General features: G+C 37.4%; 1 long non-coding RNA gene across 1 annotated transcript; it reads left to right on the forward strand.

Annotated features, from left to right (window-relative positions):
• Window positions 1-374: 374 nt before the first annotated feature.
• LOC121406498 lies at window positions 375-7,724 on the forward strand. The gene is made up of 3 exons (XR_005968819.1): window positions 375-961; window positions 4,484-4,530; window positions 7,459-7,724. It is a non-coding gene; the product is annotated as an uncharacterized LOC121406498 (long non-coding RNA).
• Window positions 7,725-18,013: the final 10,289 nt, after the last annotated feature.

Genomic DNA, 18,013 nt, shown 5'->3' on the forward strand with positions numbered 1-18,013 from the left:
CATTGGATAGATGAGACCCAAACCCTAGATTGTATGTGAAAAAATTACCCACATGTTGTATGTATTTTGATTCCCAGGGCTTTTTTAAAGTGTAAACTTTTTTTGATACGCACTGTACACTGAACAATAAAGTTTTTTTTCCCATAATTAACGGCTCGAATAGTCAATATTAATTCCTTGAATGAGAAATTTTAGATAATTATACGATTAGATATGATGTTAATTCTTAAAAACAACAATATTGAAAATATAAATAATAATATGTAAATACTGATAACAATTACAAGTGGACCATGCTGTTAAGATTTATAGTACTGATTTTATGGTTTCAATTCCATTTCAATATCCGATATATCTTACTTTCAGTTCCTATTTCTATTCCAATCCTTAGTTTAATGTCAATAACACTAATTGTTTGCTATGCACGTGTATATTCGTATAATCATCATTATTGTCTGTTTGTGATTGTTTGATTTTCTGGAAATATGTTCATTTTCCATGCTATGTTATGTATGTCCAATACCATGTAAAAGTGCAAATTTCCATATATATATTCATTTGGACAATAAATACTATCTTAGAACCTTATGAACTCTAATATGTCCATCGGGATTTGACGGACATTTTCAATCATTTGTAAACGTTTAATAAAGCGTCTGCGATGTGGATGTTCAAGACGTATCTGTTGATCAATATAATTAATCAGGTCAGGATCAATGTCTGCAGACGATATGCTCAACTCTTCGCATTCTATTACGATAATTGAACTTTGTTTTGTTTTCACATGGTTACATGATAATAAAATTGAATAGTGCACTTCAACCCGCGCACTACATGATAACGGAGTCCATACCTAGACTAAAATGTTCTCACTAACATTGCGAAATCGTAAATATCGGATGTGGAAACATGGACAATAGCCCCCAAAGTGGCTCAACTCTCCCAGATCTCCCGTCAGATGGTAAGAGGTTTCTTCTTCTAATAATTGCTGTATAAGGCATCCTAATAAAGATCGCCGTCTAAAATTGTATATACTTATGCTCATGTTCAGTTGTGTATTATTCAAGTGACGCTTCTAAATATGTGTTGTTGAAAGAAAGAACGTGGTAAAATGTGACTGACGGGTGAGTAGATTTTCATTAGAGCGTTAATTTTTTTAAATAGTTTTTCATGTGTTTTTTTAAATATATATTCACAATTACAGCCATGATGAAGTGAGATCATCGAACATCACTACTTTCCCTCAGTATTGTTATTACATCTTGGATGCACTGCTTACAGGGTGTGAATTTGAATATTTGGAAATATAAATTTATACGGGAAATGAATGATGACAAAAAATTGACTGGATCACTTCCTTATCGTCTTATTGCAAACTTCAAAGTCTGTGCAAATTTTTGCCCCCCCCCCCCGAGTAGGGCTTTGCGTTTTGTCTCAAAACTGTCACTGATTTCCTCAATCATTATTATTATTAGATATTTTAAATAAGGTTTGTGATTAATAATATACTCTTTAAGAAAATTATTTGCAGTAAATCTTATCGTTGTTCCGGTACTGTGGAGGTACCGTGGCCGAGTGGTTCTCAGGCGCCTGGCTATTCATGGAAAGTCCTGAGTTTGATCCCCGACCGCGGCACTTATGCCCGTGAGCAAGGCATTTAATCTACAATGCTCTTTTATCCTGCTTTCAAATAAATGGAAATGCTATATGCATTATTGGTAACTAGGTGTGCACTTGTTAAAACCATATGGTAAGGTTATATAAATATAAATCAATAAAATCATATTTGAATAAAAAATATTTGTAAAAATCAAATGAATCATTCTTTGTAATGGAAAGAGGCATGGATTCAGCTTCACATGACCACTCATTTGTAGACTAGATGATAATATATTGCATTTAAGTTGCTTGTTCATCAGACTCTGGGATAATTGGGTTCAAGAATATTAGAATAAGGGACTGTTGGAGATGGTACAAGTCAGTGATTAGTCTATAACTGTAGACCCACCATCTGCAGTGTGTGTATCACAGCTGATTCAAGGAATCTGCATAGCAGACTAGGTCTACTGGAGCTGCAGATGGCTCGCTTCGCTCGCCCTTTCAAGCTGGTTTGCTTCGCAAACCAGCTGCAGATCCCACTTCACGAGCCGTTCAGAGTCTGCATAGCAGACAGGTCAGTGATGCCCCGTTATCAACTATTTTGTTAAATACTCTTGGCCAATTTTTGTCTCGCCCACCAGAGGTGAAGGCGAGACTTAGAGATCCAAATGTCGTCCGTCGTCCGTCCGTCCGTCACAAACCTGTAATGACACATAACTCCACAACCATAAGTCGCTTTTCAACCAAACTTGGATGGTGGATGGACTTGGGGGACCTGCATGTTATGCTGCAGTCTGAGGTCACATGGTAAGGTCAAAAGTCAGTTTCAGGTCAACGTAAAAGTTTACATGCAAGACTCTGTTATGACACCTAACTCCGCAACCGTATGTCGCTTTTCAACCAAACTTGGATGGTAGATGGACTTGGGGGACGTGCATGTTATGCTGCAGTCGGGGGTCACATGGTAAGGTAATTTTCAGGTTAACGTTAAAGTTTACATGCAAGACTCTTAACTCCGCAACCGTAAGTCGCTTTTCAACCAAACTTGGATGGTAGATGGACTTAGGGGACCTGCATGTTATGTTGCAATTGGAGGTCACATGATAAGGTCAAAGGTCATTTTCAGGTCAATGTTAAAGTTTACATGCAATGACGCCTAACTCCACAACTGTAAGTCGCTTTTCAATCAAACTTGGATGGTACATGGACTTGGGGACCTGCATGTTATGCTGCAGTCTGATGTCATATGGTAAGGTCAAAGGTCATTTTCAGGTCAACGTTAAAGTTTACATGCAAGACTCTTATGACACCTAACTCCACAACCGTATGTCACTTTTCAACCAAACTTGGATGGTAGATGGACTTGGGGGATCTGCATGTTATGCTGCAGTCGGAGGTAACATGATAAGGTCAAAGGTCATTTTCAGGTCAACGTTAAAGTTTACATGCAAGACTTTAACTCCGCAACCGTAAGTCGCTTTTCAACCAAACTTGGATGGTAGATGGACTTGGGGGACCTGCATGTTATGCTGCTGTCTGAGGTCACATGGTAAGGTCAAAGGTCATTTTCAAGCCAACATTAAAGTTTACATGCAAGACTTTAACTCCGCAACCGTAAGTCGCTTTTCAACCAAACTTGGAAGGTAGATGGACTTGGGGGACGTGCATGTCATGCTGCAGTCGGAGGTCACATGGTAAGGTCAAAGGTCGTTTTCAGGTCAATGTTAAAGTTTACATGCAAGGCTCTTATGACAAGTGTTATTCCATCCCAGTCATTTCACAAGAAGTTTCGATATAAACCTCTTTCGTGCCCTCACAAATCATGATATTTCTGGTTATTTTCATAAGTGGGCGAGACACAAAATTGCTTTTGCCTAGTTTTAGAAAGCACTCTTTTGGAATATTGAATGAAGAGACTTGGGTTAAAAAAATAGGGTAAAATTTTGATTTTAAAAGTCTTGAAGCTTAGGAAATAATAGATATTCAGTTATAAAATGATTTGAAAAAAATATGATTCAATTTGAATTAATGCACCTGTAAAATATCCATTTATGCACTATATTCACTCTAAATAAGCACTAAACTTTGACTTCTGCTTGGATGGAATGAAAATAATTTAAATTGAAGAGAATTGACCCTCAGAAACTAGTTAAAATGAAATGTTACTTTTGTGTATAGGGTAAATATTCTTAGCACTTGTATCCACAATTCAATAACTTTCTCTTGCATTGTTAGCATCAAATGTATGTAGGCCTATTTGTATGCCAAATTAAGTGGATTCACAAGAGTCTTATCAAGGTCATACAATATCATACCAGTTTAACGTGATGGTTTGACATCAACATACATTTTTGAAACCGATCTTTCATAGTTAAATAAAGATGCGAATATTCCTCATTTTCTCGATAATTTCCAAGTAATTCAAAATATTTCCAGCAAAATATAAAGAAGGGGTTTCATGGATGTAAGATATGAATAATAAAATCTTATCAACGTGTAGTGAAGCCCTCCCCCCATTTACCATAAAGAGTCATTTTTACTAAAACCAAGTCGAATGCTTTTCATGTTTAACACCCAAAATCAAGTTCGCCCATGTGTCCATTATAGCTCACGCAAGGTTAAGAAAAACTTGCGTTTGCTAGAGCATACGTAAGGCAGTTGGCTTTTATGAGCGTCTTGGCCTTCCATGTAGCTCCATGTGGCTTAATACGCCAAAAGGTTACGTTCATGGCCGATTTTTGTGTGTCATTGACGGTGGGGTACCTCCTGTACCGATTAGCAGGTTTAACGTGCCTATAGCTATATATTTTCAACAATGCCCATTTCCCCCTCCAATTACTTCAATCCGTTCTCATTAGATTTCCTGTATAATATCTGTACATAGATACAAATTCGGATGCTTCTCGGCCACTTCTTCAGAAGGTTAACGAGGTAATCAAATTCATTTTTTGGCTGCAGATCGAGAAATAGCAAATGCTCTCAAACAGCTATATAATATATATATCAGTAAGGTAACAAAATAATGCTGATGATAAGACTTTGATTGCCAATAAAGTTTTTATTGTTCACTCGAATTTTCAGGAGTTTACAATGTGTGACTCTGATTGATCTGATACCACACATTGTAAACCCCTGGAGAAGACGGAAGACCGTCGAAAATTCGAGTGAATAATTCAACCTTTATTGGCAAAGCATTATCATCTGCATTATTTGCTTTTATATGTATAGGCCTATATATACACAACAAAAAAGTAAGTACCCCCTTAAACAAACATCAATATTTCCGAACCAATGGGAGTTTTAAATATATATTTTACATGACCGTAATCTTAAAAGCTACCCTTTGATTAAATGCTATGGACGTATTTCTTGTCATGCTTAAGTGAGCACCGCAAGAAGGTAAACATGTCACTTTTCTAAAGTCACTAGCCAAATATCATGCATTTTATTCCATTTTATTGGAACTGATTCCACTTTCTCATCATGAAAAATAGTCAAAAGGCTTGTAAAAAACACTTTCTAAAGGACGATACAACTTTTTGGGATAAATTTCACGGTTGAATAAATACAAGTCAAAACTTCCTATATTTGAATTTTTTTAACACATTTCTATCGATAAAATGATCAATGATGACAGTTATTTTGGAGAAGAGTATCTTCAACAATACCTATCGTTTCAAGGTTCAATGAACATTTAATGAAAATAAAAATACGATTTTCAAATATCACAGGCACGTAATGCTTCATTTTGGGAACTGAAATGATCTTTTCTCAACTCTTTTCGTATTGTTTATGACCAATTATCACGCTTCCATGATTCAGAGGTGTTTAATTAAACATTTACGCTTGAAAAAAACATGTGGAATGTGATTAGCCCTTTTTTACGTTATTGGAAAAATGCAATTGCTAACTGTTGATATCTGTCACAAACCTTGCTAGTTCATTAAATTTGATTTTTATGAAAATCACAATGTCTAATGCTTCAGTGGGCACACAATATTCGAAAATTATGTAAATGAGAAGAAAGTTCAAGGCCTTGTCCCCACTCTGTGCCGTGTCTAATGATTATTTTGGTGTGAGCACCTTTCGGATAGTGTTACAACCCATGTGCGAAGTTCCATTAAAAAAACTGTTGTCAGAAGTAACAAAAACCTTTCATGAAACAAACCCTCATTTCACTTTTGTTAAAATTTTGACTTCCTCTCTCATGGACATTGTGTAAAATATGGGTGTATAATGTGTACGAATAAGTAACCCCTTATTCAATATGGTAGAACTTTTTTCAAGGCTGTCTTTAGCAATTTCATTTGGCTGCAATGTTTGTCAACCTATGGGCAAATCGATTTGTTTATTTATGGATGAGTAAGCACGCATCAAAGTGGGAAAAGGGGCATTTTCAATGTCACAGACTCATTTTGAGGGGTACTAAAGTGAATATTGGAGGCAAATATGGTTTCAAATGTGACTCAAATGATGTTTTATCGTCCATCATTTTTTTATCACCACACACTTTCCGAGCATTTACATTTTCATGGTTGAGCGAGCATATTCGAAAACTTGGGAAAGAATACTCTTTATACTGCATAAATGTGTTCTTTTCCTAACAATTCCTCAGAATCAGTTGAATTTATGGACAAATCGATGGTGGATCCAGAATTTAAAAACAGGGAGGCGCCGAGTAATTGGTGGAGCCAACATTTTCAAATTGTAACATGTTTTAACAAGTTGTAGAAGATACTACCATTAACCCCTATGATGATACGTCACAAATAATAGGGCTCATGCATTCAACCATAAACATAGGTTATCAAATTGTGTGTTGAGTGGCTAAATGATTGTTGTAAAACAGCATTAACACCTTAAATTCACCTTAAAACAACCTTTGATCAACTCTGTATTTACACAATCTGAAAAAGATCGACTTTCAAAAATGGTCATTTATAATTCAATCTTTGATTACTCATGACTGACTCAACCGATCAATCTCATTTTTCAGCAGGAGTTGTTTAATGACTGTAGAAAACCACCTACAAAATATCATAATTCAAAGATATTCCGTTCAAAAGTTACAGCAATTTGATTAAGGGGGACTTACTATTTTTTTGCTATATATGTATGTATATATATATATATATATATATATATATATATATATATATATATATATATATATATATATATATATATATATATACATAGTAATCATTTCTTTATTTCAAAGAAATGTTATATATATATTGTAATCATTTCTTTATTTCAAAGAAATATGTATATATATATATATATATATATATATATATATATATATATTTATATAAATATTTCATTTGTTTTTTTTCTCCAAAACTCATGTTTATACAAGGAAATACACAGCGGTTGCCTATTTTGATAACAGATAGGGCATCTCCCCCACAGATTTCGACAGTATATAGGCTATAGTAATTTATGCTCTCCCTCCCATCCCCCTCAATGCCTACATAATACACTTACAATATAGGCTCATGAAATCGGTCATGCAAATAGGCGAAGTTCATTTCATATCGTACCAGCTCTCAAATCATTTTGGAAATTACTACATAAATTATGTTGCTATGAATAATAGGTGCAAAATGTTTTTACAAAAGCTGATTCGATAGTTTCATTAGGATGAAGCAACCCAATACAAATGACTTATCAATTTTAACACAAATAGACAGGCATCGCAAAAACCTGGTTTTAATCGGACTTCTAAATAACAACCAAGACTCAGATAATTGCTGACATTAATTTGTTTTAATTTTCCAAACACGTAAATTTTGGTCTTTAGAAACAGCAAGCAGAAAACCAAAGCTAACTTTTAAGTTTTATACTTTGATGAAGAAATTGCAGAGCGATATCACCATGAAGATGGCACATCATTCTCTGATTCTTGAAGTGCTGGATACATGCAATCAAACCTCAAAAAACTTTCTCTCCGAACATACTACACCGAGACCAAGGCTGGTAAGTTGGGTTCGTGATTCAGTTCTGAAAGTGTTATATCGTTTCATGTTTCGAGTCTGCGTTTCGAGTTTCAAGTCAACAGTTCGATTTTCAAGTCTAAATTTTTAGTTTCCGTCCGAGGTCCAACAGATTTGAAAAGCAGAAACAAAGAGCTCATCACTAAAACCTTTTTTTTTCGGGGGGGGGGTGTCCACTCCTGTCTTGGGGCTCTTTCTTCCTATCTTGATTTGTCCTTCTCCCCTTTCCCTTCCACTTCTTTCTATTCCATTCCTATCTTTTCCTTCACTTTCCGTTTATACGTCCCCTTTCTTTTCTTTTTTTTCTACTCTTGTTTCCATTCCTCCCCCTTCCCGCTTCTTTCTTTTCCCTTCCTTTTCTCTCTCTACCTTTTCCTTCTCTTTCTCTCGACTTGATTTTTTTCTCTCTCTTCTCTCCATCCTTCTCCTTTTCTCTCCCCTTTTTATTTCTCTTTTTTACCCCTTCCTTTTCGTTTCAAGGTCCCTTCTTTTTCTTCTGTTTTTCTCTCATTCCCCTTCCTTTCCTTTTATATTCTTCTCTTTTTTCTCCCTTTCCCTTTCGTTCCTTTTCTTTTCCCTTTCCTCTCCTGCTTTTTCTTCTTTTCCCCCTCCTTTCTTCCCTTATCATTTTCTCTCCCTTTTCCTTTTTTATCCCTTTTCTCCCCCTTCCTTCCTTTTCCTTTGAGGAGGGAAAATTGAAGAAATGCATTTTAATCAGGCCTCTACAAAATTTTTTTTCGTCACTTGCCCTGTTGGGCAAGTGAAAAAATTTGCTTGCCCGATAGAAAAAACTGCTTGCCCAATTTTTCAAATAATTTTTTCATTATGACGGCACTACTCTTATTTTATTAAGGTATACTAAATAACAACTGAGAATCATGTCCAGTATAAAAGAACACACATTGAAAAGGATATTTCAGCAACGTAGGCCTGAGTCTTTACATTTATTTTGGAGAAAAAAAATCAATATTTTTATGGCTATTTAAGGTTTTAAAAACCCTTCAACAAAAGTTGCTAAAATTTCATATTTTGCATCTTTAAATCCATGAAATGGCTACCTGCGTAACATATTTCCTTAGAATTGCTTTCATTTACCGTAGTTGGAAACTATAAAGAAAGCCAGTGAAAAATGTTCAGCTCTTTATTGACTCGGAAAAAATTATTTTATCAAAAGTGGAGTGGCTAAGATTACACATTTTGCATCTTTAACCCTATCTAGGCCGGGGGGGGGGGGCCTCGGAGGCCCCCCTCAACGAATCACGCAATATTTTCGCCGCGCGAAATTTTTTGACCGCGCTGCTCGCTGACTTTTTACATTCAAGTCTTGCGCAACTTTTGAGACCAACTTTGCGTCACCCGGGTACGTGATTCCGAAATTACGCAACATTATGTAAGTGCATGTCAGACCGAAAATGGCTCAAAAACGTGATTTTGTGTACAAAGTCAATGCAAATTGTGTTTTCAACCAAAATTCATAAATGTATGATTATTTTTAGTTTTGCTGGTCAAAATGTATTCATTTTATGCTTTTTATGATCACAGAAGAGTCCCCAACAAATTTCATTGAAAAAAATAATGAAAAACAAAAGGTCAAAAAACAAAGAATTACATAAGAAATTGCAAAAAACAATAAAATACATAAGAAAATGATTTGATATCGCATTTTTTCCATGTACACTTGCTGAGAACACCACAAAGAGTTTTTATACCAAAAATTAGTACATTTGGAACTTTATTTAGGGAGTTAGAGGAAAAAGTATGATTTCGCATACTAATATATTACGCATAAATTAGCATAATCACTTAATAGCGATTTGCATGAAAAAAATTACTATACAATCTTTTAGATTATGTCCCAGGCAACCCGCGTGCCAATTTTCGTCGCGATCGTGCGGTCGACGGCCGAGATCTTAGGGGGGGGCCTGAGAGGCCCCCCCCCCCCCCGGCCATATGAACTCCAAAATCACCCCGGCCTAGATAGGGTTAAATCCATGAAATGGTCATTTATTTTCCATATTTCCTTGATTAAAAAAAAAATTATTTGGAAACCATCAAGTTTTTTCTTCATCATTTTATGATGTTCCACTCGGTCAATCATTTTATCTACATGTTTTCACATGCTACTGCTATTTGGAAACCATCAAGTCTTTTCTTCATCATTTTATGATGTTCCACTCGGTCAATCATTTTATCTACATGTTTTCACATGCTACTTTTTTTTTCTATTTTGAGGAACTTCACTTATTAATGAATTATTAGTAACATTGTTTAATATTATATGATTTTTAAGTAATTTTTTTCACTATGCTTAGAATCTTGGGTGTGTGTTTGTGTGGGTGTGACTGTGACTGTGAGTTGAACTTTGATATAAATGAATTCAATATCTAATTTCTACTTCGCCTATTCCAGTACAATAACCTGTACTCGGCCATGTAATAAAGGCCCACATACCCTAACGTTTCCTGAAGTTCTTTGAAAACGCAGACTTCTACGAAAATTGCATTTCTCTATGGGGGAGTCTAAATTTGGTGAGAATGTATTCATTAATAACTTAAATATACATGACAATGAAGAAATCATCAAACTTTATTGGAAGTTTTGAATAATATACCCGAAATGTAAACTCTGTCTGAAACAGAAAATCACCATCATTGAGGCCTTTACTGAGCGAATTGTGGCAGAGACCCGGGGGGCCACTTCCATTCACGAGTGGATACCATGCGCGACCATGGGTTCCCGAAAAGCACCCTAAACACGTAATTTCCATATTCTGAAAATGCACCCCTTAACAAGTATTGGCGTGTGAAACCCTACCCTTAACAAGTATTGGAAACAGAACGATACTCTTGTCAAATATTCCCTGAAATGAACCCCTAAACAAGTACAGGAATGTTTTATTGTTACGGGTCCTTCGGTCGTCGGCTTTACCTTAATTTTGGTTAAGTACGACCCCACCTTCTACACCTCGCGCAAATCGGACTCTAAACACGTAGTGTTGGGGCAAAAAGGACATCCTTTATAAAACATTTTAATTTCGTTTTATCGTCCCCTCAAATTCGACCCTCGGCACGTAATTTTCTAAGCGAAATAGATACCCTTTTTTCATTATTTTTGTGTTTTTGACACCCTTATCACGTTACGTACGTAACGTGCCCTATCTTGAAAAAGACATCCTTTTTACGTGTTTTTTGGTCGCGCATGGTATCCACTCGCCAATGTAAGTGCCCCCCCCTCCCCAGAGCTCAGACTGGCTAGCTAGTATGCGCACGTGTGTGAGCCTCCCGCCGGCCTTGTAAAATAGGTGGAGCTTTGTTTGATGATTTATTGTCTGATATTTACCTCATCCCCTCAAAAAGGGAAACAAATGAATTTTAAGTTATAATTAACAAATACGGCAAGTTATTTTGGATGTTAATAGGCCGTTTTGAAAAGCAAAGCCGAATGACATGACAACTCACCAATGCGAGGTTACTAGACTGTGATTTATTTCCTGTGTAATTCTAATTATTTTATCACAGAATTGTGATATGGGAAGGGGGAAAATGTGCATTAGAAATTGCACATGGTGGTAGTCATAATGGACCCCTATACTACATTCAACTGTTTCCCGGCGCCATTACGTTGATTTTTTTCATACCTGGTACCATGTATGGAAATACGTGGTACAGAAAAAATAACGCAATTTCGGAATTTGAAACTGCGCTACTCGCTATTTTTTAAGGCTGATTCATGATTTTGAGTGTGGATTTTGGATGATTTATGGAAAAATGAGGTACGGTACAAAAAAAGACGCAACAACCACTTGCCCGATCGGGCAATTGACTTTGAGAGGTGCTTGCCCGCACGTCATTTTCACTTGCCCCGGGCAAGCGGGTTTGTCGCGCCCTGATTTTAATTCTAAAATTTACAACAGCTTTCACGAAAATGCACTCTCTGGAAGCGCGGTGGTATAGCGGTTTTGACTCTTGCCTTGTAATCAGAGGGTCAGATGTTCGAATCCCACCACGGCGTCCTTTGGCAAGGCGTCAATCTACAATTTGCCACTCTCCACCCAGGTCTTAAATGGGTACCCGGTAGGATGCGAAAGCCTTTGTAGTACGCTTAGCAGTTGGTCTCAGAACTCTTGTTGGAATGCTCCCCTGGGAGTGGAAAAGGCACATACATTGTATGCGGGCATGCAAGGATCCGATGACCGGGATGATAATAATATTTATGTACAGCCATTAGAGACGTTGTTCCGATGTGTTAAGCGCTTTATACCTGCAGATTATTATTACTATTATTATTCAAAACAATGTAGGTAAAAGCAGGGACATGACCCCTCTCACGTCCCTGGTAAAAGTAACTAGATGAAAGAGCCGTTTTTAAAGAACATGTAGCACCTGCAACAATCAAAACTTTCTCTTGAAAGCGCAACTTACTAATCATTTAATGACACCATTTTCCACCTTTCAGACTTTTTTCAGATTATGACTACGTTTTTTTTTTTAATTCTTACAGTAAATGAGAATTTTTAGATTATTGAATAAGAGTGACGTTTCCTTATTATAATATACTAGAAATCAAAGCGACGTCGCTCATCTGGAGCTAAGGACGGGTTTTCAACATTAACGGATTATCAATCTTGCTCCCGAACCCTTACCGAGAAAATAAGGGATCACTTCTCAGAGGTAAGCAAATATAGTCTTATTTCATAATACTTTACTTACCACTAAATAGTCGCCGAGTCCATCAGATCACGTGGATAATATGAGGTGGTATAAGTTTATTCAAATGAATCAACTACACACTAAGAATTAAAGGATCAAAATTGAACCCCGAAAGTTTGATGCAAAATCAGCACCCTATGGGTTCAAAAATTGAACCCTGCGGTTGGGGTTCATTTTTGCTCCCTGCGGGTTCAAAACTGCACCCCTAGGGATTCAATTTAAAATACAGGGTGCAGTTTTGAACCGCAGGGAGCAAAAATTAACCCCAACCGCAGGATTCAATTTTTTTAACCCCAAATCAGGGGTTCAATTTTTGATCACATAGGGTGCTTATTTTGCATCAAATATCGGGGTTCAATTTTGAACCTTTATTTCTTTGTGTGTATGGGCCTAAGCATGGGCCTACACCAGTGTTACATTGTACTGGCAAATATGGTGAATAATTTGAACTAATTCATTTCCCCCGAAAATATATATATACATATATATGTGTGTGGGTGTGTGCGTGTGAGCGGGTGTGCGTGTGAAGGTGCGTGGGTGTCTTTCTGCATGTAATTACTTGTTTTTCACACTTTGTTTCATCTTCACCGGCAACTTGGCGCAAATTAAATTTACGACCCTTAGGACATTATCTCGTAGTCAGTCATGCCTGCAATGATCCTTATGAAAATGGTACTAAAATATACAGAGAGGATAACTCTATACCAGGACATATCAATCAATCAATGATTAAATGTTCATACTCCATACGACTTCAAGTTATTGGACATTTTTTCTGACTCATACCCAACTGCCGATTGTACCTGATCCAGTTGAATAACTGCCATATGATTTCATGATTTTCTTAATTGGATATCAGGTGGTTGAAAAGATGGTTGAACTCCTGGGCCAATGGGATAACCAGTTTGAAACAGAAATTTGGGCATCGTATGAAGCCTTATTCTTCTCCTCGACGCTATCAGATATTTTAAAGGTTTATGTGGTGAGTCACCGTTACATAAAATTTCTTAGGAAATATGACTGTGTCGTTGTGAATGTCGTTGTGACGTGGATAGATAAATAACATAAAAGGGGAGGAGTTGGATATTCATACCTACTAAAGTGTAATTTAGAGAAAAGGAAAATTCAACATTTCAAAACAACTTTAACATAAAATTATGTTACATGAATTCTAACGGCACCATGTATGCAAATCCCTTTAGTGCATACCCTAGTTCAGTTGAAGAGTGACGGTTGTTAAGTTATTTGTCATACGAGAGCTTAGCAGGTAAACTTTAAAGTTTGACCTGAAACGACCTTTCACCTTACCATGTGACCTCTGGATGTGTACCATACATGTAGGTCACTAACCTCAAATGCTACAATCAATACTATAAATTTAACTGTAAATGGAAATAATAGGCCTAACTCTTATGGCAAGCATCATCCGAGAACATTTTCATAGCCAGGGATAATGATGAAGTTAAGTGTCTCAACTTCAGCAAAAAGTGATAAAACTCTTGAAAATATTCTGACATTTTCAGGACTTTGATCTGGCCGATTCAATGAAAGCCTAACATTCTGTCAAGGGATATCAGACCAGGATATATATTACTAAATAGGTTCATTATTGCGTATTGAAATAATCGCTAGAGGGTATTCATTTGTCTCGCAACAGGGGATTATTGCAAATCGAAGCGGGAGTTCTTTTGAGGTTAAGAACTGAAAACGGGACATTCTATTCACCTAATTAATCATGAAAAGTATGGGTTTTTGCTACAGAAATGATGCGAGCATGAAGCACGAGCTGAAATTTTTTTTATATTCCAATCTGAAAAACGGACATTTTGCGCACAATTTTGAATAAAGAACGAGTTGTGTATCTCAATCTCGCTTGCTGTTTTTTGTGTAACATTACAAACTTGTTTTATTTTTTACACATGCGGAATTATGGGGGGGGGGGCAAAACATTGGGCAAAACAATGTTTGCCCCCCCCATATTTCATTGGTGGGGCGATCGCCCCCTGCCCCCAGGATCGACGCCTCTGTCTCGCAATCTATACTAGGTCAACAAGGAAATTTGTGATCACTCTCGTAAAAAAGTGTTCACTAGCTTGAAAGTTCACGAGCTTTCGAGTGCCGCTGCAACTCTTTTATCAAGTGACAAAAATTATCTGATAACGTAGTCTATACAAATCCCCAGGACCGTACGCACGAACGCAAGAATAGGTGGAGGTGTAGCACCAATCGGTGCGTCACTATATTCAGCAAAAATATCGGTGCGCCACGATATTATTACTGATATGTTGCACAGCTTGATTCTCAAAAACTGAAAGTGGTGCTGTAGGAGTTTTGCTAGGTCGATGGATGTGTACTTGTAAGCTATTACATGTATCTCCTTTTGAATTTCATTATTATATGCCTAACTTTTGCATAACAATCAGTTGTTCAGGACAAAATACATGATCCTTGTACAAACTGAAACCTAGTAGAAATAGCATCATGGGTGACGTTCGGCACAGAACAGATATGAAGTTTTGTTCTGCAGCATTAGCATCTCAAGAGATTCTGGCAGCTTGCAATGAAATGTAATTAATAATAATAATACGGGAATTCATCTTTGTTGTAGTTGATATACATGCCATTTACTACATGTATGGCAGAAGCTGCAGCTCTGATGGCCTTCATTTCACCTTCATCATCATCCCTCTGCTGTTTGGAAATGCTCTCAGATGATGCTCGCTGTGACATGAGAGTTAGACCTATCCTATCCATTTCTAGAAGACTAAGCCAAGAAACTTGCTCTCATTTCTTTATCTCTAGTCTAATTTTGATCACAGTTAGTACAGATAATTATTGGTAATACAAGTGTATTCATGAGGATCAGTAAGTCAGAGGCTATCTGTGCGTAAAAAGATCATATCACATATTTTCATTGCGAAATCAGGCGAGAATGTGGTTCATGAACCATCTTTTTTAAAAAACATTTGTTGATGTTATTCCACAAACAAACCAAGACATTATTCAATAACTCAGATCATGATGTCAAAACATTCTAATTCTCTGCAGCTTGCATATGATGCTGAAGCAAAGCTACTTCAGATGCTCCTCCCTATGGCCGATCCAAGAAACATGAATTTGAGTGGTGAAAGGGTCATTGATATCCTTCAGTCTGGAATTCAAGAAGTTGATCCAATATCATTTGTAGAACATTATGGAACATCTACCGCAGGTACCAGCTCAATATCAACGCAAGGCTCCCACCAAGCAGGAGCTGCAGCTGATACGCATAAAGATCATGACCCAAGTGAGGTTATCTGTGGTGAAGATTTAGAGCAGAATAGTGCATCCTATCGATCCGTGTCTTCAAATCTGGTTAAGGAGATGGAAAACTTCTACCCATTCCTGCATGATGTGGATCTTGAAGCAACGGATCAGAGCGATATCCCTGATGATCAACCTGTAAAGGAGTCTCAATCTGGAAAACAGTGCATCCCTTCTAGTCCCAAGCTTCAGGTGTCTAGTCATTTAAAATGATCAAATATATGAACATCGTAATCATATGTAGGTGTAAAAATTATTAATGAAATTTTTTTTTTTGTATGTTGACAACACAAGTTCCAAACCAAGGTTGATGTGGCAGCATCGACATTAACAACAAGGCATTCACCAATCCCACCATGTCCCTTTGAGAGGACCCATAGTTGTCAGTTATTTTGCTACTCACTTAAAACCATTCAATTCTTTATCCGTAGTCGGGGTCAGGTATCCCAGCACAACTTCATCAGTGGAGGTACAATTTCTACAGTAGGGTGGACAAATAGATGACAGAGATTTAAACTGGGGAGCTCTCCTAATGCCCCTGTGATTGAAACCCTTTTTTTATCCAAGAGAGTTTTGCAATCGAATGAGAAAATTTGTAGATTCAAACAGTAGTGATTTTTTTTATGACTTGACAGCTGCTTGTGATAGCTTAGACTACATGCTTGTTACTATACATTTTTTTTGCTAGGCAGCAAAGGTTCTGACCCCCCCCCCCCTCCTCTAGGTGCCGCAACTGAAATTCATATTTTACCACTCTATTGTGATGACTAATCACTAAATTAGGGGAGTGTTTTGGAAACGAAAGTGAAAGAATGATAAATAGGAGAAAATGGACAAAGAGAAGTAAGGCATATTTCTATGCATGATGTGATTGATAAATTTTTGAAATATTAAATGCATTATTTAATTACGAATGTCAAATTCCACATTCATACAGCTCGAATATGAAGGCGGGGTAAAGCTGCGCCACTCACGAGATGATCCCAGAAAAAGGAAGCGAAGAAGTGTACAAGTCATTGTCACAGGCCAGTCTTCTCTTGTAATCTCTACACCACAATTCACAGAGAAGGCTGCTGGTGAAGATTCCATCAGGCCACTGTCTGTCCCATCATCTATACACATGTTTAATAGAGAATCAACAACATTGGAAGATCTTGGTTGGGTCAGGAGCCAGAAGGTAAAAGAGGATGCCAGCAGTGAAGATGTAGGGGAACACAGCAAAAAAGCATGCAGTATTGCACATGTGTCTGTGATAGAAAAGCGTACGCAAACCGATCCAACATCTTCTGATGAAGATGATTCCGGTGTGTCAAGCAAAGACTTGGCATCAATATCAAGGCATGGATTCAATAGGCAGGCTTTCTACAGAGAGAAAAAGTCAGGGAAAGATCTGTATACAGACTGGTCGAAATACGATCAAGATGAACAAGGTAACCAGGTGTCAAAGTGGGGTATAGGTGCAGATAGTGTAGCGCAACATCAAATTAAATGTGTAGATACTGTATCACATATATCTGTGACATCCAATCTGGTCGAGGAGATGGAAGACTTGTACCCTTTCTTGCGTGATGTGACACATTTATCGGCACATCTCGACAATCTCTCTGCCATCATGACAAACTCTCAAAACGTTCGTTCTGAAGGACAGGGCACCCTTCCTCGTCCTGGACAAGAGAGGTATAGCACAAACAGTTTGCTGGAAGGACCCTTGAGTTTTGAAGAGATGTTTAGCCAGCCGTACTGTTGTCTAAGGATGGTGTTAGAAGAAAGGTTTCCTTTGGCAAAGCTTCGCTGGTTGGTCAGCTGTCTTCAGACTCTGACTGAGTCGGTCAAAGAACAGGTCTCACGTAAGTGCCTCAAGTTATTCACTGAATTTATAACTATATCGCATTATGATTATTTTCCACTTTCACCAACTTGATGTACAATCGGTAATTCAAACGGTAACCCAATTTCTTCAAGCAATCTAGCTGTTCTCTGATTATTGAACAAGTCCTCTTTTCATTGCTCACTTTTCTTTCTAGTTCAAGACCCTGCCTTCTATATATTACTAAGCACACTCTAATTCCTGCACCAGTCAAGACAATTTGGTGTCTGGTTTTGGTAACCATTTTTCCTGATACTTTCTTTATGATCAACAGGTATAATGCGTGTCGATGATTACCAAGTAGGGGGAGACGACCTGCTACCAGCCCTCATATTCTTTCTCATTAAGGGAGATCCAGGACAGGTTACAGCCCTATACCCACAGCTCAAGTTCCTTGAAGACTATCTCCCGGACGCTGTCGCAGGTGGCAAATTCGGTTTCACCCTGACTCTATTCCTTGTAGCATTTTCTACTATTATTCAGATGGATGGGGCCAATACAAGTACATAGGCATTATGTCTTAATATATTATGTAG

Source organism: Lytechinus variegatus, chromosome 1, assembly GCF_018143015.1.
Source record: "Lytechinus variegatus isolate NC3 chromosome 1, Lvar_3.0, whole genome shotgun sequence".
Taxonomy (NCBI): domain Eukaryota; kingdom Metazoa; phylum Echinodermata; class Echinoidea; order Temnopleuroida; family Toxopneustidae; genus Lytechinus; species Lytechinus variegatus.